This window comes from Panthera tigris, chromosome C1 (genome assembly GCF_018350195.1).
Source record: "Panthera tigris isolate Pti1 chromosome C1, P.tigris_Pti1_mat1.1, whole genome shotgun sequence".
Classification (NCBI taxonomy): domain Eukaryota; kingdom Metazoa; phylum Chordata; class Mammalia; order Carnivora; family Felidae; genus Panthera; species Panthera tigris.
The window spans coordinates 39,775,204-39,799,797 of NC_056667.1; the positions used below are offsets into that span (position 1 = coordinate 39,775,204).

General features: G+C 45.1%; 1 long non-coding RNA gene across 4 annotated transcripts in view; it reads right to left on the reverse strand.

Annotated features, from left to right (window-relative positions):
• The window catches only part of LOC102963528, a 104,587-nt gene that overhangs the window by 47,949 nt on the left and 32,044 nt on the right, over positions 1-24,594 (reverse strand). For 3 of the 4 annotated variants that reach the window (XR_006221411.1, XR_006221409.1, XR_006221408.1), the window contains exons 3-4: positions 11,868-11,988; positions 1,094-1,159 (exon numbers count right to left, since the gene is read on the reverse strand). This is a non-coding gene — a long non-coding RNA (uncharacterized LOC102963528). The remainder of the gene's footprint in view (positions 1-1,093; positions 1,160-11,867; positions 11,989-24,594) is intronic. The other variant, XR_006221410.1, reaches the window with a different exon arrangement.

Sequence of the window (24,594 nt, forward strand, 5' to 3'; positions counted from 1 at the left end):
AGTTGGTTGGAAGCACCATTCTAGACAAATTTTGCAAGTGTTACCATGTTTTTTTTTTATTTTTTTTAAATGTTTATTTACTTCTGAGACAGAGAGAGACAGAGCATGAATGGGGGAGGGTCAGAGAGAGGGAGACACAGAATCTGAAGCAGACTCTAGGCTCTGAGCTGTCAGCACAGAGCCCGATGCGGGGCTTGAACTCACAAACCATGAGATCATGACCTGAGCCGAAGTCGGTCGCTCAACCGACTGAGCCAACCAGGAGCCCAAGTGTTATCATGTTAATAGTGAACATACTATGGTTATTGTCATTACATATACATTTATTGAGCACTTATTATGTGTCAGATATAGTTCAAGAAATCCACGTCCACAAGGCTCATAGTGCTGTGGGGATAACAAACCATATGCAGCTGGCAGGTTTCTTGGAGGAGATGAGATATGAGCTGGATCCTAAAGGATGTTAGGAACCTTAACAGGTGAAGATGATAGAAGAGCTTGCCAAGTGGGAGGGACATCTTGAGCAAAGACATGGGGTGGAGAAGGTGGCAGGGTCAGCTTAGAGAACTCCTAGTTGTGACTGGAGTACAGGTCAAGATGTGGGATGTGCAGGGAGGAGGCAGAAGTACTTTTGGAGACAGAAGTAGGGCTTGGCTATGGAGACCTTCAGTTTCAGCCGGGCTACAAATTCTCTTATCTGTCCCAATATCCAAAACTAACTCAGCCCTTTAACTCCCCCAGCACCCATTCCAGGGCTCAATACCTATGGATGCTATGGGAGAAGGAGACCCTTAACCTAGGTAAGAGCAAGACAGACCTGGAGTCTAGTCCTGATTCATCCACCATCCAGTTGTGTGACCTTAGACAAGACTCTTCCCTTCTTTGAACCTCAGCCTCTTCATCTATAAAATAGGATGTGTACTATCTCTCCTGTCAATAGTACCCAGTAGGGTATTTGGCACTTTGTGGGAGCTCATCTCATGTTAGTTGAACTGGGCTCTTGGAGGCCATCTAATGAGACAGTGAATAGTCAAGTGATTAGGAAGAAAGACCAAAGACAGCCTTAAAGTCCTGTGTTATTGTGGTCACTGACCTTGAGAAGCTCTCACTCCATCCAGAGGCAGCAGATTCAGCCCTCTCCCCTCACGCCAAGCTCCCTCTACAACAAAGGAGACAGAAGGGAAAGTCATCCGTTGCCTAGGCTGACCCAGACGTTGGAAATCTCCCAATGCATGCTAATGCCATCGACCCTCACCGAGCTGTGCTAGGTTTTCAAACAAGCTTATTTGACTCTGATTCACCTCTGGAGAAAAGAAAGGTTACATTATTGATATGAAAAAATACCAGGAACAAAGTCACCGAAACAACAACAATTCTCCCCAGCCTTCAACTTTCACAACTTCTACTTAAGTTTAGGTGACAGGCCCTTCTCAGAGAGGCCATCATGCCATCATCTCCTCACTTGATTACCTAACAGATACTCACTTTGAGCAGAACTTGAGCCAGACCCTGGGAGCACCAAGAGAACACAAGCAGACCCTGTGTTAAAGAAGCTCTCGATCCAGGGGCAAGAAAGGAGCAAAACTATGGACCCAGAAAGCTGCAAACATTAAGATGTGATTGATCACAGGGCAGGATAGTCCAGAGTTCTGTGGGAGCCAGAGTAGGGAGCACTCACTAGCTTGGGATAGGCAAGGCCATAGAGATTTTGAAGACACCCAGCCCTATACAGGCTAGGGCCAGCTGCAACCCCAGCACTCCCTTTCACCACACCTGCTTGCACCAAATGCACCACCATGCCAATAACTCGCAGCTTTTCATCTGTACCAGGCCATTTCATGCATTCACACCAGTGATAAGGTACATAAAAATAAGACTTGGGAAGCAATAATAAGGCCTCTTCATGGAAGACAGTTCAGACAAGATCTCACAGGGAGATGCTAGAATGAGTAGGAATTCACTGGAGATGTCCAGAGACTCTGTGTGCCATGTGGGTAGAAAGGAAAGCATATGCAAGGGATGGTATGGAGTGACTATAGCATAAAGTGAGTGTGGGGGAATTTGTGAGTTGATGCTGGGGGCAGGGGCAAGTAGCCAAGGGCCTAGGATGCCAGTCTAAGGAGTTGATGGGGAGCCCTTCACGGGTTGTAAGCAGGGCAGTGACTTGGTCAACCACCATGACTCTGGGGTGCTTGAAGTAAGTTCAGAGGAGGCTGGGCTTCTATAAATTGGTGGAAAGAAAGCTGAAATCTAACCCAAAAGCAAGAAAGTGCATCCCAGGTCCCAACAGAGCCTCAGCCAATGAGCAATCCCTCCCCCTCCTAGCGCACAAGGACCCAAGGACTTCCCAAGGTCACCCTAATGGCCTTTGATGTCTAGCATTTCTCTACCACCATCCTAAACCATCTTCTTTCGGCAGGTTCTGCACCAAGGACAGATTTGATGGTGAGCAAATGGCTCACTGGAGAAATAAAATGTTTGTGTTTCTTCAGCAGGGAAAGCTGTTGGGGTTTTTTGTTATCATTATTATTATTTTTCTCTGAGCCAAACAAGTGACAGAACATAATAATATCATTTATTCTAACTTGCTCTTGCAAATCAGAACTTTTTAATATTTTCCTTTCAAATGAAAATGCCATTTATCATTATCAAATGAAGTGCTAATGAAAACAACATGTCTAAGAAACACATTCACACAGCAGAGCATGATGGAGCACCTTGTCAGCGGTCCATAGTCTCGCCGTTAATTTGATTTCTGCCAAAAATCACTTAAGTGAGACTTGGGGTTTTTTTTCCCCTCAATGCTCCAGGCCCTTCTACTGAGGCCTGTTTATTCCCCTCTCCTGAGAAGGCTCTGAAATCTCAAGCCAGTTTTAATCTGCCTTTTAATGGAATTCCCGTTGATTGCATGAGGGATGTGTGTGCACGTCAGGGAGCATGGGGGGCTATGCTTGCCTGCCTGCGTGTTACTGCTCATTTCTTCCACCCAAAACATATGTGGCTGCGATGTGTCCTTGTTTAGGTATGTGTGTGTGTGTATGTACTTCAGTTTGGGTGTGCCTCTGTAGATGATTATGTGTTCGTGTCCTTAAGCCATGGGGACAGTAATTATGTCTATTTGTTCCCCACTGTAGGCCCAGCATCTGGCCTATTGCCTGACACGTGGTAAGCACTCAATAAATATTTGCTAAGTGAATGTTAAGTGAATATGTCTGTATGTCTTCATGAGGCATGTATTTTTGTCTGCATGGGTTCATATCTGTGTTTCTATTTACATGTATGGGTCCTTCAGGGCAGGAATTATCCCTGAATCTCTAGTGCTTTGTACAGTGCCTGGCACATGGGAGGCATTCAGTAAATGTTTGTGGAATGAATATGTCTATGGGCTTCCATACATTTTTTAAAAATTGAGGTAAAATTGACATAACATAAAATTAACCATTTTAACTGTACAGTTCAGTGGCACTTAGTATATTCACAGTGTTGTGCAACTATCACATCCATCTAGTTCCAAAACATCTTCATCACCCCAAAGGGAAACCTTGTACCCATTAAACAGTCACTCCACACTCCCTCTCCCTCCAGTCCCTGGCAACCACTAATCTACTTTCTGTTTCTATGGATTTACCTCTTTTGGATATTTCATGTAAATGGGAATCATACAATGTGTGACCTTGTGTGTCTTGCTCCTTTCACTTAGGATAATATTTTTAAGGCTTTCAATATATGTTTTGACATTTGTGTGTATTTAAGTCTATAGGTGTGTATTTATGTGTGGGGTAGTTGGCACCAGTGCTGTGTCCTTAGGACATGGGAAAAGGCCTGACAGCTGAGCAATGAGGAAAACTTCTTTTGCTGTGCTTCTACCCCCCTTCCCTGCCTGCCACCTCTGAGCCTCTGCGTAGGCTGTTCCTCAGCCCAGATCACCTTTCCTCATCCCGACCTTTGCCCTTGCTGGGAGAGCTCTGAATGATTCGTTGGTGATTTTTCCAAGGGCTACCTATTCCAGCCTTTGCCTACCCCAGTCTGGGTTATGAAACCCTTCTCTGAACTCCCACTGCCCTGTGCTTTCTTTTGTCACTGCCTTGCTCCACTATGTGGTCAGTGTTTGTCAACTTATCTCTCTCCCTATGATCATGGGCTCCTAAGGGCAGGGGCTGTATTGTCTTCACCTTTGCAGTGCCAGTGCTTAGCATGATATTTAGCTTATAGTGAGTGTCCCAGAAGTATTGCTTCAAAGAATGAATGAATGTCTAATAAAACACATTCCATGTAGAGAGAACAAAGTGTGCAAAAGCCCTGAGGCATGAAAGAGTACATTCATTTTTAAAAACTATACCAATTTGGTATGAAGTGGAGCCTAATGTGTGTGAATGAGTAGGAAAGTGAGAGTTTAAATAGAAAGCAAGAAGTAGAAATGGGCCCATCACAAACCACCCCAAAGAAAATGGGAAGACCCAGCAGGGTTACAAGGGTGTGTCATGGCCCAATTTATGGGCTGCAATGCTTCCTCTAGCTACTTGGCGCAGAATGATTGGAGACAACCAGGATGTGATAAGGGTGAACCATCTAGAAGACTACTGCAGAAGTCTAGGCAAGTGGTAAGTGGCTTAGTCTAGAGTGGTGGCAGTGGAATTGGAGTCAGAGACTTGAGCAGTGCTCAACAAAGCATGGGTTGTGAACTGGGGCTAATCCATGAACTATTGCCAGTCCACAATGAGAGAAGTACATCAAGAAAAGGTGAGAGCAAGGACTTAGAAACCTTTAGAGCAATTTGACATTGCTGAGACATTTTTATTGTATTTTACAAAAGTATTGGTCCAGAACATATTGGAAATGGAAAAATAAAAGGTCCTTCACAAGGTAGTTTAGAGGACATACTAATGAATGGGGTATGCTGGGGACAGGGAGAGATTGGAAGCAGGAGTGCTCCCGGCAAGACTGTCAATGACAGGGACCATGTCTGAAGTATCTCTGTGTCCTCAGGAACCCTTTAGGAGAAAAGGCTTAGAAATCCCAGGGTTCATCAGGAGCTGAGGGTCCTGAACGATGTCAAGACTCCCACAGGATTCCAGGAAGGGTATCTTAGTCCACTCAGGCTGCTATAACAAAGTACCATCCACTGCATGGCTTAAACAATTGAACAAAAGTTATTTCTCATAGTTCTGGAGGCTGTAAGCCCAAGATCCAGGCACCAGCAGATTTGGTGTCTGGCAAAGACCTGCTTCCTGGTGCATAGACAGCCATCTCTTTGCTGTGTCCTCACATGGAGGAAAGGGATGGAGACATCTCTGTGCTCTCTTTAAAAAGGGCACTAATCCGGGGTGCCTGGGTGGCTCAGTCGGTTAAGCATCCGACTTCGGCTCAGGTCATGATCTCACCGTCCGTGAGTTCGAGCCCCGCGTCAGGCTCTGTGCTGACAGCTCAGAGCCTGGAGCCTGTTTCAGATTCTGTGTCTCCCTCTCCCTGACCCTCCCCCATTCATGCTTTGTCTCTCTCTGTCTCAAAAATAAATAAACGTTAAAAAAAATTAAAAAAAAAAAAAGGGCACTAATCCCCATCATGAGGGCAGAACCCTCCCAAAGGCCCCACCACCAAATATCATCACATTGTCGTTAGTTTTTAACATATGAGGATATAAACATTCAATCTATAGTAAAAAGTGAGGACAAAAAGCTGGGTCCAAAAAGAAGGGATCTGGTCACGAGCCACAGGATTCAGGCTATGCTTTCTGTGCTTTCCTCCAGCTCTGCCTTGCTCTGCTGAATGTGAGCTTCTGTGAAAACTGAGAGTCTTCCCTGCCCTTCACACCCTATGCTTAATCAGCCACTGAGCACAGGAACCTCAAGGGCAGTATAATGTGGGGTTGAGAGCTTGAACTCTGGAGCCAGACTGCCCAAGACTGAATCCTGACTCCACTACTTACTAGGTATATAATCTCTAATCCTTAAATATGATACATACCCTTTCAGTTATGTTTCTTTGGGTTATTGTGAAAACTAAATCAGTTACATGTCAAGCATTTAGACTGGTGCTTGGCACATGGAGACAGTTCTATGTGTTTGCTTATTATGATTACTGTTATTATGTTGGTTGTTTCTGTTTCCTAAGTATCTCCTGAACAAATCTGCCCCTCTCTCCATTCCTTGTACCACTGCCCAGTCTAGGCCACAGACACAGCAACAACCTCCTCCTCAGTGGCCTGTCTTGCTTTGGGTCATTCCTCACTGCACTCTGGCCACAGAATGCTATTTCTGAACCATGAATCTGGCCATGTCACTTCCTGCTTAAAACCCAGCAGTGGCTGTCCATTGTTCCCAGGATGAGGTTCATGCTCACAGACATAATTCACAAGGCCCTCCGTGATTCAACTCTTTCTGGCCTCTCATAGACTCAGCCTTTGCCACCAGGGCCTTCGCCCTCCATGTGTCAGCCACATGAGCCTCTCTCAGCTCCCCAGATGGCCTTTGCATTTTCTGCTCCCTCTGCCTGGGTCAGCACCCCCAACTCCTTCATCAAACCAGCTCCTCTGCCTCCTTCAAGGCTCAGCTCAATAGCCACTCTTTCTGAGATGCCATCCCTTATTCCCCAGGCAGAACTAGGAGCCCATGTTCTCTGTTCCCATAAGCCCTGTGCTTCATTGACATAGCACTGACCACACAGTGTTGCCTTTACTGTTACATATCTACCTCCCCCAACCGTAAGCTTCCCTAGGTCAGACCCTGGGCATGACCCATCTGTGTAGATGCTCAATAAACCCATATGAGATGGGATTGAGTTGGAACCAGCCCAATATTGCATTTTAAGTGCCAGAAAGCAGAATAAAGTGGCTGGATCCAACTTCTCTAGGAGAGGCTCATGCGTGGGCAAAGGGAGCATGAGATGTTCTTTTCTCACACCGTCCTCTTCCTGCTGCCAACCCCCTCCTAGCCGCGTGAGTCTCGTGAGTTGACTCCAGATGGGATGGGCTTGGCAGTGGCTGCCTGGCTGTGTGCCCACCACTCGTGGGCGCCCAGGAAACACTTGCTCAAAGGAGCTGAGCATCACCAAGCAGTCCAGCCCTGCAATTCCTACGTGGGGCCTCGGAGAGAAGAGTAGGTGGGAAGCAGGAGGTGTAGTACCTGAATCTATAATATCTCTGGGCCTCAGTCTTCCCCTCTGTGAAATAGAGTCAAAAATCCCTATCTTAATGGTTGTCATGGGAATCAAGGAGATCAAAAATGCAGGCATATAGTGAGACTTTCTACTCCTGCTTGATTCCTGTTAAGTTTCTTGACATTACCAGGGAAATTGGGGTGAAGAGAGTGAGGAAAAGCACAGTTTTGGGTAGGGTACCACTTTTGTACAGCATAGACAGGAAGGTTCTCTGCAAATGTACAATATCTTCCAAGGATCTGGCTCATTTTTAAAAGCACTCATGGGGCGCCTGGGTGGCTCAGTCGGTTAAGCATCCGACTTCGGCTCAGGTCATGATCTCGCGGTCCGTGAGTTCAAGCCCTGCATCAGGCTCTGTGCTGACAGCTCAGAGCCTGGAGCCTGTTTCAAATTCTGTGTCTACCTCTCTCTCTGACCCTCCCCCATTCATGGTGTCTCTCCCTGTCTCAAAAATAAATAAACGTTAAAAAAAAATAAAAAATAAATAAAAGCACTCATGGATGGTGAACGTGGATACTGATTTGTAATGGTAAGGAAGTAGAGATAAGGAGTTCAAGAAACACAGGATTGTGTGTATATGAAAGAGAAGTAAACTGAAATACCCTACTGCCAACAACAACTAACATTTATAGAGAGTACTTAGTATGGACAGAGACTGTATTAAGTGCTGTATATGTGTAAATCTTATTTAAGCCTCACAATAACCCTATGAGGAAGGTATAATTACTATTATTCCCATTTTACAGATGAGGAAACTAAGTCAGGGGAAGTTAGGTAAATTGCCCAAGAACCCATTAACACAGAGCCAGGATATGAACCCAAAACCATCTGATTCCCAAACCCTTGCTCTTTCCATCCTGTCCTGGATATTGTCATTGGTCTTCAGCTCTATACCTGCTGTTCTAAACTCTTCTGGGCACCTGTAGAGCGGGAAACCTATAACTACACTTCTAAGATTCCTGTGCGCACTGGGATCCAGTCTGATTCTACAACTGGAAGGCACACGTGTGTGATAAGAAGGCCAGAAGAAATTGATGTCATTTTCGGCTTTTGTTATCCACAAGAGTGTGAACTCTTGGGTTGTAGGAGCTGTGCCGATACCAGTTCCAGGAATGTCATGGGGGTGAAGCCTCCACTCCTCCCCCTTTTCCTTTTCTAGACCAAGAGCAGTGATGGCTTCCCTTTGGTACTGATTTCTGGGGAGCGCCCCCTTTATTTCCTCTTTTGTTTTCCAACCCCTCCAATAGCTTTGTAACAAAGTCTCTTTCCTGGAAATACCTAGAGGGGTTTACTTCTCAACCAGACACTGGCTGACACAGTATTGCTTTCTACTCCTTCAATCAAAGGGAATAGCCAGTTATAGGATCCGTGTGTCTGCCAAACAGACTGAGGGCAAGGCTGAGGACTCTGTTGGATAGTGGAGGTCTATCAGGGAAACTGAGGCAAGCATCCACTGGGCCAACATCGACAAAGGAAGATGTGGGAGAGTGCTGCCAGCTGGTATCCAACATACCAGGCTTGGGCCTTGGGCCTAATTCCAGAATCCACCCACTCTTGAGGTTGAGCCCCAAAGTCATCCCACCAACATCAAGATTGCTCAGGACTTGGGTAATGCAAGAGAACCTTGGGGCTGGCAGGTGAACAGGCCAGGAGATGCAAGGGTAACAGGATATCTTCTGCCTGCTTCCACTACCCCTAGTAACCTATCTACTTTGTATTGTCTGTTCTCTTCATTTGGGAGCCTGACTGAGAATAAACTTTGGAAATTTGACAAACCTGGGTCCCCATTCTTTACCAGGTAGTTCTGTTAGTCACTTAGCCCCTCCACCCAACCCGTGATCTCCTTGTTTATAAAAGGGAGGGGGGCTGTCATGCCCACTGAACAAGTGTGAGGATTGAGTGAAATAATGTGTGTAAAGTACCTAGCCCAGCTCCTGGCCCATTGCAGATGCTTATGTGCATCCCTGCTCTTGTCCCCCTTCTGAATCATAAGCTCCCTTATTTAGTTATTTAACAGATCCTGTATGTGTGTCTCTCAAGCTCCATTATAAGGTCTGGGATAGTAAAGATCATGTCATAGCTTTCTTTGCCTTACTCAGAGCACCTAGTTCATTTAAAAATAATAATATGCTTTTAATAATAAATAAACCTTCACATTCATAAAAAATAAAAAGAAGAAGATGGGAAAATAGAAATGAGGCTTCTCCATTCGGCATGAATATGGGGCATTGAGACAGGCTGCAACTTTAGAATCTGCATAATTTATTTTAGTATAATTCATTCTCCCTACCTTTCTCCTTTCTTCCCTCCCTTCCCTTTTTTCCCTTAAAGATTTATTTTCCAACCCTGGAAATGAATATAAATAGGTATAGCCCTTACCCTAAGAAGTCCAGATTCTAAGGTGGGAAACATCATGTAAACAGGTGCATATATGGGGCATCAACACATCCGCACAGCAGAGAACAGTGCCATGATGAAGGGAAGCACATTGGTGTAGAGACCACAGTGGATGCTCCCTGGAAGAATACTGTTCTGTGCTAGTCATAATGGCAAAGTGGAAAGTATGACATGCAAGGGAAGGATGGGAAGACACAACAAAGGAGTCAGGCCAACTGCAGTTGAGAGCCCTCTCAGCTGTGTGGCCCAGGATAGCTCGTGCTTCCTGTATGAAACTCAGTTTCCTCTTCTGTAAGAGGAGTAATAATATTTGCTGGGCAAGGTTGTCATGGATTTGATGGTGATACAGAAAGGATTTTGCATGAATTACGTGTCGGTGGATAGCAGGTCCCTTCCACCATTACTGCGACAATGGCTTTTCCTAAAGGAGAAAGGAGACTAAAGTTGGAAGTGTGTGGGGCCAAGATACCTCTTAAAGACACTTTGCTGGCTTCTGCATGTGGAATGCTTCCCCACATTCCCCAGTGGGTCTCCTTCTGAGGAGGGCTTATTGTTAATTATAAAACATAAGACCCTGGGCTGGGGTGCCTGAGTGGCTCAGTCAGTTAAGCATCTGACTCTTGACTTTGGCTCAGGTCATGATCTCATGGTTTGTGAGTTCGAGCCCTGCATTAGGCTCTGTGCTGACAGTGTCGAGCCTGCTTGGGTTCTCTCTCTCTCTCTCTCTCTCTCTCTCTCTCTCTCTCTCTCTCTCTCTCTCCCTTTCTCTCTCTGCCCCTCCCCTGCCGCCTCTCTCTCTCTCTCTCTCTCAAAATAAATAAATAAACTTAAAAAAGTAAAACATAAAACACTGAATAATGAAGAATCCAATCCCTGCCCCCACTCCAACACACACATCCCTAAGGTTACAACCATCCAGAACATAGTCAGGCCAAGCGACTTACTGGATTTCAGCAAGCCCCTCTCAGCTCATACCTCCACTGCTTTTTAAGATTTTGGACATCACAACACAAGAAGAAACCAACCCTGACTTTTTCTCTCCCTTTTCAAACTAAACAAGTTCCTGAACTTGTCAAACATAAATGCAAAATTATGAAAAACAATCATAAGTGAAAATTCCAGTTATTAAAATGTATGGGGACTAATTATTGATCTGATGATATTCTGAATAAAAAGAAAAAGACACGCTTGGATAAACGGAAATCTTTTAAAGTCATTAATATACATGTGTTTATTTTTCCTCGTCCACACTGGAAGCTGCAGCAGGGCTGTATTGTCTAACAAATTAGAGGGGGTGACAATGCCATGTTCAGCCTGATGTGTGATGTCTCTCCACTCAGACTTATTAGTTTCTGCCAAATTAAAACAAGGGATCCCTCCCCACCGCAGGCCACAGGAATGTGTAATGCAAATATGAATGCTATTAGGAAGACTTTAACCAGGGAACCTGCACAATGTTGTTTTTGTACCAACAGAACACTGCCGGCCTGAAACTGGGCCCTGTCAGCAGGGAAGCTCTGCCAGGAGGAGGGCACTTGGTTCTGTTCCTGGAAGGCTGCCCCCCCAACATGCCACTCCCTTGCTTTCCCCAGCACCTGTCCTTGCATCCTCCACATGGCACCACTGCCCTGCAACTCCCTTCCAAAATGATCGCTGCTCCTCTGATCCTTGGTTTTCCCATCTGCAAACTGGATCTCCTGGTGCCAGAGAGCAGAATGATGATGAAGAGCTGACAATCCGAAGTCAGGCAGATGCAATGTTCTAACTGTGATCCTGAGTTGTGTAACTTCTCTGAGCCTCTGTTTTGTCAGTTAAACAAGGAAACAACTCTCATATAAACCCCAGTGGACTGTCTGAGGATCAAATCAGATAATACATGAAAAGCACTTAGTCAGAGCTTGGCTACATAGTAGATCGTCAATAATTTGTCAGCTATTGTTATTACTGTCTTTCTCACAGTTAAATAAAATCACATAAAGTATGCAAAAACAATAGACACAATGTCTCCTCAAAATATTTTCTCAACTAAAAAGAAACTGGCTCTGAAGTCACTCCCAGCATTTTTGGCTGAGCCAGGTGCCCTCTGATGGTTCTCTCTTTCTCTCTGTCTCTGTCTGTCTCTCCCTCTTCAGACTCCTACAGGAAACTTGGGTTCAGGCCCTTCACATCAGGGTGTGTTTGCAACAGGCTTAAGTATCTCTGTTCATGTATGCAGTTCTCACCATGAGAGGCCACATGGCAAATCCTGCCCGTCTCCAGGTGTGGATCTCTCTAGGAAGCCTTTGGAGAGGCCCCTACAGTATCCCCTCTGGTACCTTGAGTTCTGGCTGTTCCTGCAGGTGTCCATCTCCCCCACTGGAAAGTGAAGGCCTGAAGGGCAGCTCCTGAGTCTTTCCCAGCTCTGGGCTCCAGGGACGGCCAAGCACAAGGGCTAGTCTGGGAAAATGAACAGAGTAACTAACATCTATCAGGCATTTGCTCTGAGCCTGGCTCTGGGCTAACCAATTCACAAACACAATCTCACTGAACAGCACAGTACTTTATAAAGTAAGAAGAAGCATCACACAATTTTACATAGGCTCAAGGAAGTCAAGTCCCTTGCCCAAAGTCACACCTCCTGTGAGTAGTGCATCCCGATCACACTGTGCATCTGTCTCCTCCAGGGCTTTAACCACTCCAGAGCCACTCTGCTGAGAGGGGAGGCAGGAGGAAAGAGGAGGAATTGCTTCACCTCCCTCTCTCAGCTTTAACTGGGGTAGGGACATTGGTTGGGAAGCCAGTCATAGCATATGCAAATGAAAGGTGACAAGAGTCTCAACAGGGTGTGCTGAGAATGGAGAGATGCTTAGGGAAGGGCAGGTCAGGATCCCTTCACTTGCTGAGTGAGAGAGTGCTGAGGGAGATAGCGATGGGTAGATAGTGGTGCTGTGGTCAGAAATGTGGACTGTGAGCCATCACGTTCATCATCGGCATCGCCATAGGTGGATGTAATTTCATGCCAGGCATTGTACTAAGAGCTCCACATACGTGATCCCACTCAGGCCTCACAGAAACCTTGTGAGAAGGTATTATTGTCCCCGTTTTATAGATGAGAATATGGAGGCTTTCAAGCAATAACTTATCGGGAAAATTTACATTGAAAATGACTCAAATCTCATAAAATAAACATTTTATGATCCATTTAAGCTATGAAGTATGTGCCCTGGCTACTCGGTCCTTCCCCCTGACATATAGAGGTTGGGGTGTCTTGTGTCCCCACTTTTGCCTCTAAGTCACAATCTCAGCATCCCGCGACTCTCAGTCTAAAGCATTCCCCCAGCACCTCTCACAGCAAGTTTACCAACTAGAAGTTGAAGGCATCCAAAAATTCTCAAAGGGGGCAGGCAAATCAGCACCCCCCTCACTCGTGTACCCAAATTTCTGATGTCCTCCTGAGGTCCACAGTCCAGTGTTCCTGAATACCTGGCTTTTCTGCTGCACCGGCTGCAGGACTCACTCTGGCAGCCCGGGTGTCAGGCTCACCCGGTGCCCCAGCCCCTGGAGTGCTATCAGAATTGGGTAAATGCAGCTGTTCTTTTGAAGGAGTAAGTTGAGGGCACTTATCAAATCAACTTCCTAATGAATCTTTTCAGGTCTGGATGGAAGCTGTTCTGTTACTATGGAACTTGGCTTGATTTGGAAATTAATGTGGTAATTTTACAGCCACTCTGCCAGGCAAGAAGATTAAAAGAGAGTGAGAGAGAAAGAGTGAGGGGAGGGAGACCTGCAGGGGCAGAGCCTTAAGCACCAGCCTGGGGTGTGTCTAGAGAGCTGGACCACATATACTGGTAGAGCGGGCATTTGGGACTCAGGTAGAGAAAGACACTCCTCAAAGCAGACCTAAAAGTCAACACTCCACACCCTCTTCTCTTTAGGGATGGTAGAAAAATGATAGATTAGATAGATAAATGATGATGATGATGATGATGATGGGATATATATATATATTATATATATATATCAGAGAGAGAGAGAGAGAGAGAGATCATAGACAGACATTTACTGCTTCTAAGATTTTCTTAGTATTCCAGGATTTACTTCCCATTATTATTACTTTTGCCATGTCCACATGTCACCAATACCATTATTCATTTTCTATTTTTCTTTAGATTTATTCACTTTTATCTTAAATAAATTTTATACCACTATCATAAGTGGAAAACCAATATTACATACCAGGAAGGGAAAATAAATGTAAAATTAATTACATTGAAAACAAAAGTTTAAGTATTAAATTCTGGAGAGGTCTTTGCCTGCCCAAGGTTCTCAGTCTGAAGCCTCACCCCATTTGGGAAAAAGCAAGTTTTAGAAAGATGCTCAAGACATATTAGTACAAAGTCAAGGTGTACACACCTCTTGGAATCCACTTTCTCACTGTATGAACCAGTGCTATTTAATGCGATGACCTTTGCAGTTTATTTAACAAACATTTACATAGCATATCTTATGAGTCAGAGCCCATTCTAAAAGTTCTTTTAAAAATTAACTCCTGGGGGCCTGGGTGGCTCAGTCAGTTAAGCATCTGACTTCTGCTCAGGTCATGATTTCACAGTTTGTGGGTTTGAGCCCCATGTCAGGCTCTGTGCTGACAGCTCAGAGCCTGGAGCCCACTTTGAATTCTGTGTCTCCCTTTCTCTCTGTTCCTCCCCTGCTCACACTCTGTCTCTCTCTCTCCTTCAAAAATAATAAACATTCCAAAAAAAATTAAAAATTAACTCCTTCTCTATTTAATTTGTATAATAACCTTGTGTGGTACAGCACTATTCCCATTTTAGAGAGAGGAAACTGAGGCACAGAAGAGGTTCAGTAACTTGCTAATGGTCACCTCAAAACATCTTACTATCGGGGTGCCTGGGTGGCTCAGTCGGTTAAGCGGCCGACTTTGGCTCAGGTCATGATCTCGCGGTCCGTGAGTTCGAGCCCCGCGTCGGGCTCTGTGCTGACAGCTCAGAACCTGGAGCCTGTTTCAGATTCTGTATCTCCCTCTCTCTGACCCTCCCCTGTTCATGCTCTGTCTCTCCCTGTCTCAAAAATAAATAAACGTTAAAAAAAAAAACAACCTCTTACTATCATCTGAAGTCATGTGCACTTTGGTGAGTCAGAGCATCGCAGAGCTTCTCCAGCCACTGTCCTGGCCAGAGCTGCAGGAATGCGGCAAGAGATGCTGTTCAAACACAAGTTTTAGGTAGCTGCAGACCGATTCCTCACGGCTCAGCCCCGCCAGTGGTGACATCTGTAAGTGGCCCCCATCGGGCCTCCATGCCCTCCATCTGACTTTGAGTCTGGGTTCTATGGCTGGTGGGTGACAGAGAGTTGGATGTTGATCCAGAGAAGCTTCTCCAGAAGGAAAGAAGAGAGTGGGGTATTTCTTATTTTTATTTTTTGTATTTAATAAAGAATTTTTTTTCCAGCGCCACTGGAGCTGCTGCTTTTCTTTTGAAAGAAATCTCTGAACAGAACAATGCTCTGAGAACCAGACCAGGGCTGCCGTTGGAGATCAGGTGGCTGGATCTGAGCGGGCAGCAGGTTCCCTTGGCACAGGGAGCAGCGGTGGGTACAGATGGGGCCTGTGTAGAGATGAGGGGCCGTCTGGTGAGGGCTTCTGTGACCAGCTGCTTCTGCAACTGCAGCCAGGTGCCCTCAAGGGGCCCACTGCAGTTGTTCCACCCTGGATAGCCCATACCTTGTTTGGCCTGGGGGTGTAAGATCGGCTGCAATCCTAACCACAGCCTGGAGTGGATGACAGGAGCCCTACATCATTATACATTCATATAATAATAAAAGGGTAGCAGAGGCAATATTTTGGAAATTGTTAATGCATTATACACTTTTGCTTCTCCAAGTACATGAGCCTTGCCCAGGCTGACTAATGTGAAGTTGAGAATCTTCCAGAAGGAATTCCAAGAGAAAGATGAGGTAATATGTAGATACTGACACTTAAAAAAAAAAACACAGAATTTTATCCTGGCTGGAACTAAAAACTATATTTTCCCCCTTAGCAGTGGGGAGAGAGATGGGAGGCTCAAAAGTGAGGTTAGATCATCAATTGAAAACATAACGCAATCTTACTGCAGATTTGAGTTAGACTATGAGTTAAATCTGAGACCCTACTATGATAATTAACATTGGCTGAGCATTTCCTTTGTGTCAGTTCATTCGTTTGCCAAGTGTTATACATGCACAGCCTCATGTAATCTTCTGAATAATCACGAGGTTGATGCTGTTATTAACCCTATTTTATGGAGGAGGAAAAGGAGGAAAGTTAAATAACTCGGCAAAGCTCAGATATCCAGGAGACAGAGTAGAGATTTGAAGCCTTGGTGCATTTCTCTAGACTGCAACATTTGTCCCTAAGGAGCTACCAGTCCCTTTAGCCACCACTACTCACCCTCCCCACCGCCAGGAGCAAGCAGAACACGCCATAAGAGAGTCTATCACCAAGACCAACATTCTTGGGCTCATCTCGGTCAAGGACTCACCATGGGACACTCCAGGTAAGAATCTCTGTCCAGCTCCTCACAGATACCAGAGCCTATAAAGATTGTAAAGGCAATTGAAAATGCATAGCCCCCCACACAGTGGATTGTGGATTTAGAAGCATCTGCCTCCTCTGGTAACTCCTCAGATCTTTAACAGACCAGGTGCCTGCTCCCACATCCAGATTCCAGATCTGTAAGTAATACAGATCACACATCCTCATGAGGAGCCAATGCTTGGCTCATTTACTTGTCAGTTCAGTGAGCCCCTCAACTGTCAGAGGCTCCAAGCACATGAGAGCCACCACTTCCCTCTCCCCACGGTGCAGCTCAAAGGTCAAGCAGGACCTGGCTTTCCCTCTAACTCCTTAGATATTGGAGAAGGCCCACCTCACCTCTTCACTTTTACCCTGCCTTGTGCCCTCCAGAAACAGCCCCAGCATAGAGGGCTGAGGCCATTTTCTTCGGCAGGCCCTATGCCTGGCATACCTAGAGCTTTCCCTGCCCCTCAGCCTTGGGCCTGGAGGCCAGCCACACTCTGCTACTGCTTGCTGCATAGCCCTCAACAGAGAAGTTACTCTCTTTGCAGCTCCGTGTCTTCATCTGCTAAACAGAGAGCTAGATAAAGCCTCTGCGGTTTACTACCTACTCTTCCCTCTGTCTGAAAATCCTTCCTCTTCTTGATCTTACTCCTAGACTTGATCTAACTTTCTAGACTCAACTCATGTTATTAGATCCCTCTGGAGGTCTTCCCCCACCTTCCATCTTCTGACTCTTTTCCCAAGCTGGATTGCCTTCCTTCATAATAATAATAATAATTATTATTATATATTATATATTTATAATAATATAAATATAAGAATTATATGTTATATATTTATAATAATAATAATTATTATTATTATTATTATCATTATTTTATCAAGCACTTACCACATGCCAGGTACTGTGTTAAGCATGTCACATATATTTATTTAGTCCTTCACAACAATTCCATTAGGTGGATGCTATTATTGTCCTTATTTTACAGAGAAGAAAACTGAGAAATAGAGACAAAATGAATTATCCCAGGTCACTTGGCAAATAAGTGTCAGAGCTGGGATTTGAACCCCTGCCTGGTTCTCATGAGTGATGAAAAAGTGTGATGAGGCATGAGAAGACCTGCCTTGCCCAGCTTCCATTTTGATACATGATCCCGTTCAGGGAGGCCCATGCAAAGTTTTTAGCCAAATTACATCTTTTTTCCCAAGCAATTTTATTCCTCAGTGATGACCCCAAATCCATCCTCCTGGACTGAATTCCTGACATTGTAATTCTATCTGTTGCCATTGTTGCAATTACCCACAATTCACCCCAGAGCAAAAGCCCTATGTGTGGAGGCCCGAGGGCATGGTGGAGCTGTCAGAAAACTTGGGGTCAACATCTGACACTATGTATGACTTTGGACAAGTTCCTGCTACAATCTGAGCAAATTCCTCACCTGAAAAATAGAGATACAATACCTATATCAGAGATTTAGGGAGGGTCAGATAAAATAGTGGGCTTTAAAGCCCTGGACAAGCAAGAAGAACTCGTCAACAATTGCTCAGCAAGTACTTACCTGTGCCTGGCACTGTTACTGTCAAGCAGGACAAAAAAAAGGACCTGTCCTCTCAGAGTTTATATTTGGAGGTGACATTTTTGCCCTGGAGTTATTTTCCAGACCAGCTCTTCCTGAAGGAGTCTCCTGTTTATGAAACCACCACATTCCCTATCATGTCAGAACCTCCAGATCCTCACTGACAGGTACCCACCTACTCACTGCTGTCCCGTCTCCTCTCTCCTCTGCCCCACCTAGGTCAAGGGTGTCCCCTGTCATTTCACTCTTTCTTTGGCCCTGACTCCTCCTCTCTAATTTAAGGAGCTGAGGTCACATGGATTTCCAGTCCCTTCCAGGTGGCCATCAATGATTGTACGGTCTGTTACTCCTTCATTGAGTGGAACTCTCCCCTGTATGGTGAAGTCAGAGGTGGGCAGGAAGATGAGCCCACAAGTCCAGTATGACCTTTGGAGTTTACCAGGCATGTCTTCACTGGGACTGAAACACCAAGTTTCACTCCCTGGCCACATCAAACACCTCCAAGTTCCCTTCACCTCCAGCTGAAATTACACCTTCCTTTGGCTGGGAGCTCCCCTCCATTCCTTGCTTTCCTGGCCAGTCCCTATATTACCTTTAAAACTCAGAGTAGAAGCCGCCTCCTCCCTAACGCTATTTTTGCAGTCAATGCACTAGGATATAATTTATTGATTTGAACATCTGTTCTCTCGCCACACTGAGAGCTCCTCAAGGGCAGGGACTTTATTTTATAATACTGTTTCTCTAGGCCTTAGGTCAGCATGAGGCTCATAGCAAGTGCTCAGTTGCTATTGGATAGATTGAATTGAGTATGATTTAAAGTCACCTGCTGAGGTTTCCAGTATCAGGAAATAACAGGGCTAGGACTGGAACCCAGACCTGAGTATGCAGAGTCCAGCACACCCCACCTCCCTGCAGTGACCAGAAGTGGCACAGAGAAGAGCTGCTGAGAGAAGAGGGGTGTCCAGATAGCTGTTTTCACCATCCTTCCACCTGAGCAGGGGAAGGCCTGGGGCAGAGATGGTCTCCAGGAGCCTGACTGTCTGAGAAGGATCCACAGGATGTCCTGAGCCTCTATAGCTACCCATCTTTTTTCCCTCCCTTTTCCCCTCTCAGCCCCCACCTGCCCAGCCCCTGGTTTTCTGGGAGCTGAAGTCAAGCCACCTTTTTCCCCTTACACTCCCTTTCCCCAGACCTCTGTAAATATGTTGGGAACCTGGCTTTTTAAATGAGGTGGGAGGAGACAGAGAGAGCCACCCACCCCCCAATGCCTGTCGAGTGCCCAGTTCATATTCCTGCTGTGACTGTATCTAAATTTGCAAATCGCCACCCCGCGCCCCACCATCATGTGTCATCTTTTATGCATGGCCACCTCTGCCGTACTGCTCGGCCAGTTGCTACGCAACCGACAACGGCGCCGCAGGGGCCTGACATTAGTGAAAGCAAATTGACCAGAGGAGCCCTCATCCTGCATGCAAAGCAGCCAGAGCCTTCCCAAGCCACCCTTTTTCTATCTGGGGCCAGACCCTTGGACCACAGCCCCCCCAGCCTAAGCTGCAGACACTGGCACTCCTACTCCTCCAGAAAAAGCTGAACCCTGGCCAGTGACAAGAGCCACCTCCAAAGGGAAAGCAGGGGCCAATGAACCTCCAGTGGAATGGTCATTTGTTGCTGCAGGAAGGGAAAAGAGGATTCCTACTCATTGAGCACTTACTATTTGGTAGGCACTGTGAAAACAGTACAATACAAAAAGCTCTAACTTCCTAGATTCCAGCCCAGCTCCACCATTTCTCATCTGTGTGTTGTGCATATAAATCACTTATTAGGACTGAGACCCAACCACTGAAGGAGGCTATCTTCAGACATCTTAGAGGACAATAAAAGGCTAGATAACTGGCTGGAGCAGGAAGGCCAGTAGAACATCAGGTGTGAGTAGATGAGGGAAAGGAAGGAGAATAGCAGACTGCCTTGCACACCTAGTATGGAAGGCCTCTGAGCCTCCTGTTGGGAGGAACAGAGGAAATTAGAAGCTGGATGTTGTGGTCTCCCCTTCTGCTCAGTCTCTCATGGCTCCCACCCCCAGGAACTTGACCTCACAATTTGCCATTTAAATATATACATATAATTTTGCACTGGCAGGGGTGGGAGGGGTGCAGCAAGTTGTGCTGGAAAGAGTAAGGGTGTTAGAATTGATTAGAACTGACCTTAAATTCTCAAATCTCGGCTCTCACCTTTCCAAACTATGCAACTGCAGCAAGTTACTTCTGATGTTTAATTTTTTAATCTATAAAATGCACATGATGATACCTACCTCACAAGGTTAAATGGCTGACATATGTACAGCTCCTAACAGAAAATCAATAAATGCCACTCTTCTCCCCCAAACTCTTCTATGGCTCTGAATTGTCAGAGGAGTTGGCTTCCTTAGGACCACCTGGCCCCCACCCCCCTCCCTGGTTGTCACCTCCCTGCACCTCTGCACATTTGCTCAGAATGCTGATTCTTCCTAGCAAACCCTTCCTTTGGCTGTTTTCTTTTGGAAATCTGGTCTACCTCTCAAGACCCAGAAAAAAATACAATAAAATTCCAATTTTAAAGGCTCCAACAGGCAAGGCTGCCCCATCAGACCATCCCCAAATCCATTGAAATTTCCTAGTGGAAGAAAGAGCAGGAAACCAAGGAGTGATCTTCCCTTCTTCAGTGCAGTATCTGAGAAGCTTTCTCAAACTTTATGACAAGATGTCTCAAAGCTCACTTATCTGTTGAGGAATGCTGTTCTGTGGCTCCTGAAAGCTCACTGCTACATCTCACCCCGAGAATGGGCATGGGAACACCTCAGAAGGCATAGCTCAGTGACTTACAGGGTGCCAAGAATGGTTCTAGATGTTGTAACAACATCTTGGTCTTGACCAGTGTTTAAAACTTCACAGTCATTAATTAAAATAATTCACAACTTCTTATTAACATACTAATATACTAACAACATCCTTCATTTTCATACAAATCAGTGAGGTAGATATTACCCCCACTTGCTGAAGAGGAAACAGAGTCTCAGAAAAGACGAGTGACAAGCACAAGATCACACAGTGGATTGACGATGGTAAAACTGGAGCAGGTATGCAATTCTACATGAAAATGGGCTATGAGGCTGTAATGTAGACTTTGTCTATATCATCAATCAACTTAATACTTCAGAGTGATTTTCCCATTAAAAAAAAAACCTCACAAGTTACTGGGGAAAGCCATTTATCTGTTCCTTGTAAGGGCAGAGCCTTTACCACATTCAGAAAGAGGCAGCATGGAGGTTGCAGAGAGCACAAGCTCAGCTATGTGGCCCTGGGCAAATTAGTTCATTCCTTCAAGCCTGAATTTCCTCTCTCTGAAATGGAAGGTGAGGTTACCTATCCCTCTCCTGCTTCTATTCCAAAGGGTAAAATGATACAGACACCAAAGTGCTAAACTAAGAGGTCTTGGTAGGTGTTAGTATCCCCCTTAGGAGTGGCATTTCTCAGAACCAGGGGTATACAACCTATGTCTGATGTATGCATTTCTCTAATTATTCAATGTTGAGAACTGTGTTGTCATTGTTGTTTAAAAGGAGACGTGTCAATTGTATTGCCTTTGTGTTGTATTGAAAAGCATTTCTTCATCATTTGGACTAATTTCCAAACAAATTAAAAACTGTTGTAGCAGTCAAGCTCCGACTGCTTCATCTATTAGATTCAGAAGATGGCAAATTTCTTAAAACACAGATATAAACAATTCTGGTAACACGATCTGATTTATAATTAATTTTCTGCCTGGGAAGGCAAAAGTTCTCCTTCTCACTTCCTTTGCCCTCAAGTTCCTGACTGTTCTCCCACTTCTGGCAGACTCTTGATTAAGGAAAAGCAGATTCTGTTACCTGGGACTGTGCTGCATATAAAAAAAGATATCTTTTCTCAAATGTCTTTTGATCACAGAGATGGCCAGGGTACAAGAAGTAGAGTTCCTTTATGATCTGACTATATTGGTTCCTGTTCCTCCCATGGTGCAGTCACAGTGCATCTTTATCAAGGCATGGTCACTCAGTGAACCCATTCTCATTAGCAGCCTTTAGAGGCCTCCCCTGTGCCAGCCTGTGGGATAGACATGCCCTAGGGGTGCTCAAGATCTAATAGAGTTACAAGGCTGAGATATAGGTGAAATAGGATGGACAAACATGTATGCAAGGAGGTTTTTTAAGTTTCTATTTATTTGAGAGAGAGAGAGAGACAGAGAGACAGAGAGAGAGAGAGAGAAAGAAAATCCCAAGCAGGCTCCACACTGACAGCATGGAGTCTGATGTGGGGCTTAAACTCACAAACCACAAGATCATAACCTGAGCTGAAATCCAAAGTGAGATGTTTAACCAACTAAGCCACCCAGGTAGCCTGCAAGGAGTCATTTAAACAGCAAGAGGGTTGGCTGGGCTGAGCCCCTTGTGAAATGACAGGTATATTAGATGGAGCCAGGGTCTAGTTGAGGACCAAGATCAGGACTCAGTCTGGAGCCAGGTTTATGGTTCAATATACGGCCAAGATCCAAGCTCAGGCTGGGACCAACATCAGGGCTCAGGTTGTGACCAAGATCAAGGTTCAGACTATAACTAGGATTAGGGCTCAGTCTGTGGCCAAGATTAGGGCTCAATTGGGACCTGAGTTCCATGACTAGTCTCTGGCCAGGGCCAGGCTAAATTGTGGTCAGGATCATGGCTCAGTGTGTAACATGGCAATGGGATTCATAAGTGATTAGGCCCAGTTTCTGCTCATGGATTTCATAGTCTAGTTTGGGAGACAAGTAAACTGAAATTCCTCTACCAACTATTAAAAGTTGTAACAGAGGGTAACATGAAACAATAAGAACACAAGAAAGGACCAGATTGTCCCATCTGGGGCCCAGGGAACACCTTCTAGAGAAGGTGATGCTTGAACTGTGTCCAGGAGAACCTGAGCAGCTTCATTTCAACGTATTTTTTTAATATTGTTTTCAACATGTGGCCTCATTTGCTTTGCCATTCCCCAATTTCCCCCAGCATTCTGTGCTGTATGCAATGTTTGTTTTGAGGGATACTTTTACTCTTCCTTTGGCCATCAAGGTCCTGAAGAACACATAGTTTTCTTCAACTTCAGTACTTTCCATTATTTCCTGTTCACCATTCAGGTGCTCTATCTGACCCTGACACTAACTCCCAGACACCTTTGCTTCTCTGGTTTGGTTTGATGCACTGGATTACTGTGTAGGAATCCATTTACTCCCTTGTACTATGCATCTCCATCTTGTAGCACAAAGGTGTGAAACTTTTCCCTAGGTCTAGATCCAGTAGCCCCAGAGGAACAGAATGGTGAAGACAGGCAATGAAATCTAGGAAACCAGATGAGTTCGGTGGCCTCAGGCAAATCACCCAGTCACTCTGAGCTTCCTTGTCTGTTAAATGAGGCTGAAGCATGCTTTGCCCATATTGCAAGACATTGTGGATGCCCAGTAAAATAACAGCTCTAAAAGTATTCTGGAAATGGTAAATATTACAATAAATCTCTCATGAATAAAAGAAACAGAAGTTCATTTCAGCTTCATGGGATTGGTTGATCCTCACTAGGGTCCTAAAAGGTAGGATCCGTGGTTTCTTGTATCTGTTCATCACCCAGGTATGTGGGGAGGGGATAATATGTGTTTCTGAGCTATTGCTTTGGGGTATGAGCACAATTTGTATGCCCATTTTATATTAATGTATGTACCCATGTATGTGTCTTAGATTGGCTTCTTCAGAGCAGATTCTGTGATGGGCATTTATGTACAAGTGATTAAGGAAATGCTTCCTGAAGAAACCAGTAATGGAGTAGGAAAAGCAGGAGGATAAGGAAAGGAGATAAACAAGGTAAAAGTCCTGCAGAGAGTAGATTTTAGCCTGATCCTGCAGGGGAACTCCTAAGTGTAAGTCGTCCCAACTCAAGAGTGGGGCTGGGCTTTCATTCTCTCCCTGCCAATAACCCAACAGTCATTGGTCAACTCCCAGACATACCTAGCTGTCTGTGATAGTAGGCTAGTTCTAGTCTAATAGCCTGAGGGCAGTCCCACTGAAGAAAAGCTACAGGTGCTATTAAAAGCACATGAAGTGAGGGGTGAGGATCGAAGGAGACTGGGGTAGAATACCATTATATACTAGAAGGTTTCCATTTGTGTTGGTTTCCCCAGTCCTGTGTATTGGTTTCCCAGCCTCTCTGGCTATCTCTTCTCATTTTCCTATAAGAGCTCCACTTTCTTTATTCCTTAAGTGATAACATTTCATTTGCTTAACCCATCCCTGGCTCTTGACTGCTTGCAGGATAAAGTCCAAGTCTCCAAATGACTAAGAAGCTCCTTCATGATCTGTCCTCTGCTGACCATCCCTAAGGCTTATTACTCACATGGCCTCGTTACTCTACCCCACCCAAGAACTTTCTGGGTATGGGGATCATAATGGGGTTCTGGGAAGCCCTTACTCTCCTTGTAGCCCAAAGGGAAGACAGTAATATGACAAGAAAATTAAGGAGTTTGTGGAACAGAAATAAATACATAACTCAGCCTGTGTTCAATGAAGACTTCCCAGGGGGATGAATGTGAAGGATATAGGTGGGAAAGTGGAGAAAAATGAGCTTGATAGGAATTGCAGCGTAAGTAGAAGGTGGGAAGATGTGCAGGAGATTTGGCAGAGAGTGATCACAAATTAAATATTTGTGGAATAAATGATTAAATGATAATACAGGCATTACACAGCCTGGGCTTTAGAATTCAACAGCCTCTCCTCTGCTTACTCACTGAGAAATCTCCAACAAGTCATTTAACCACACTAAGCCTCAGTTTCTTCATTTAGAAAATGGGGCTCTGGCGCCTAGGTGGCTCAGTTGGTTAAGC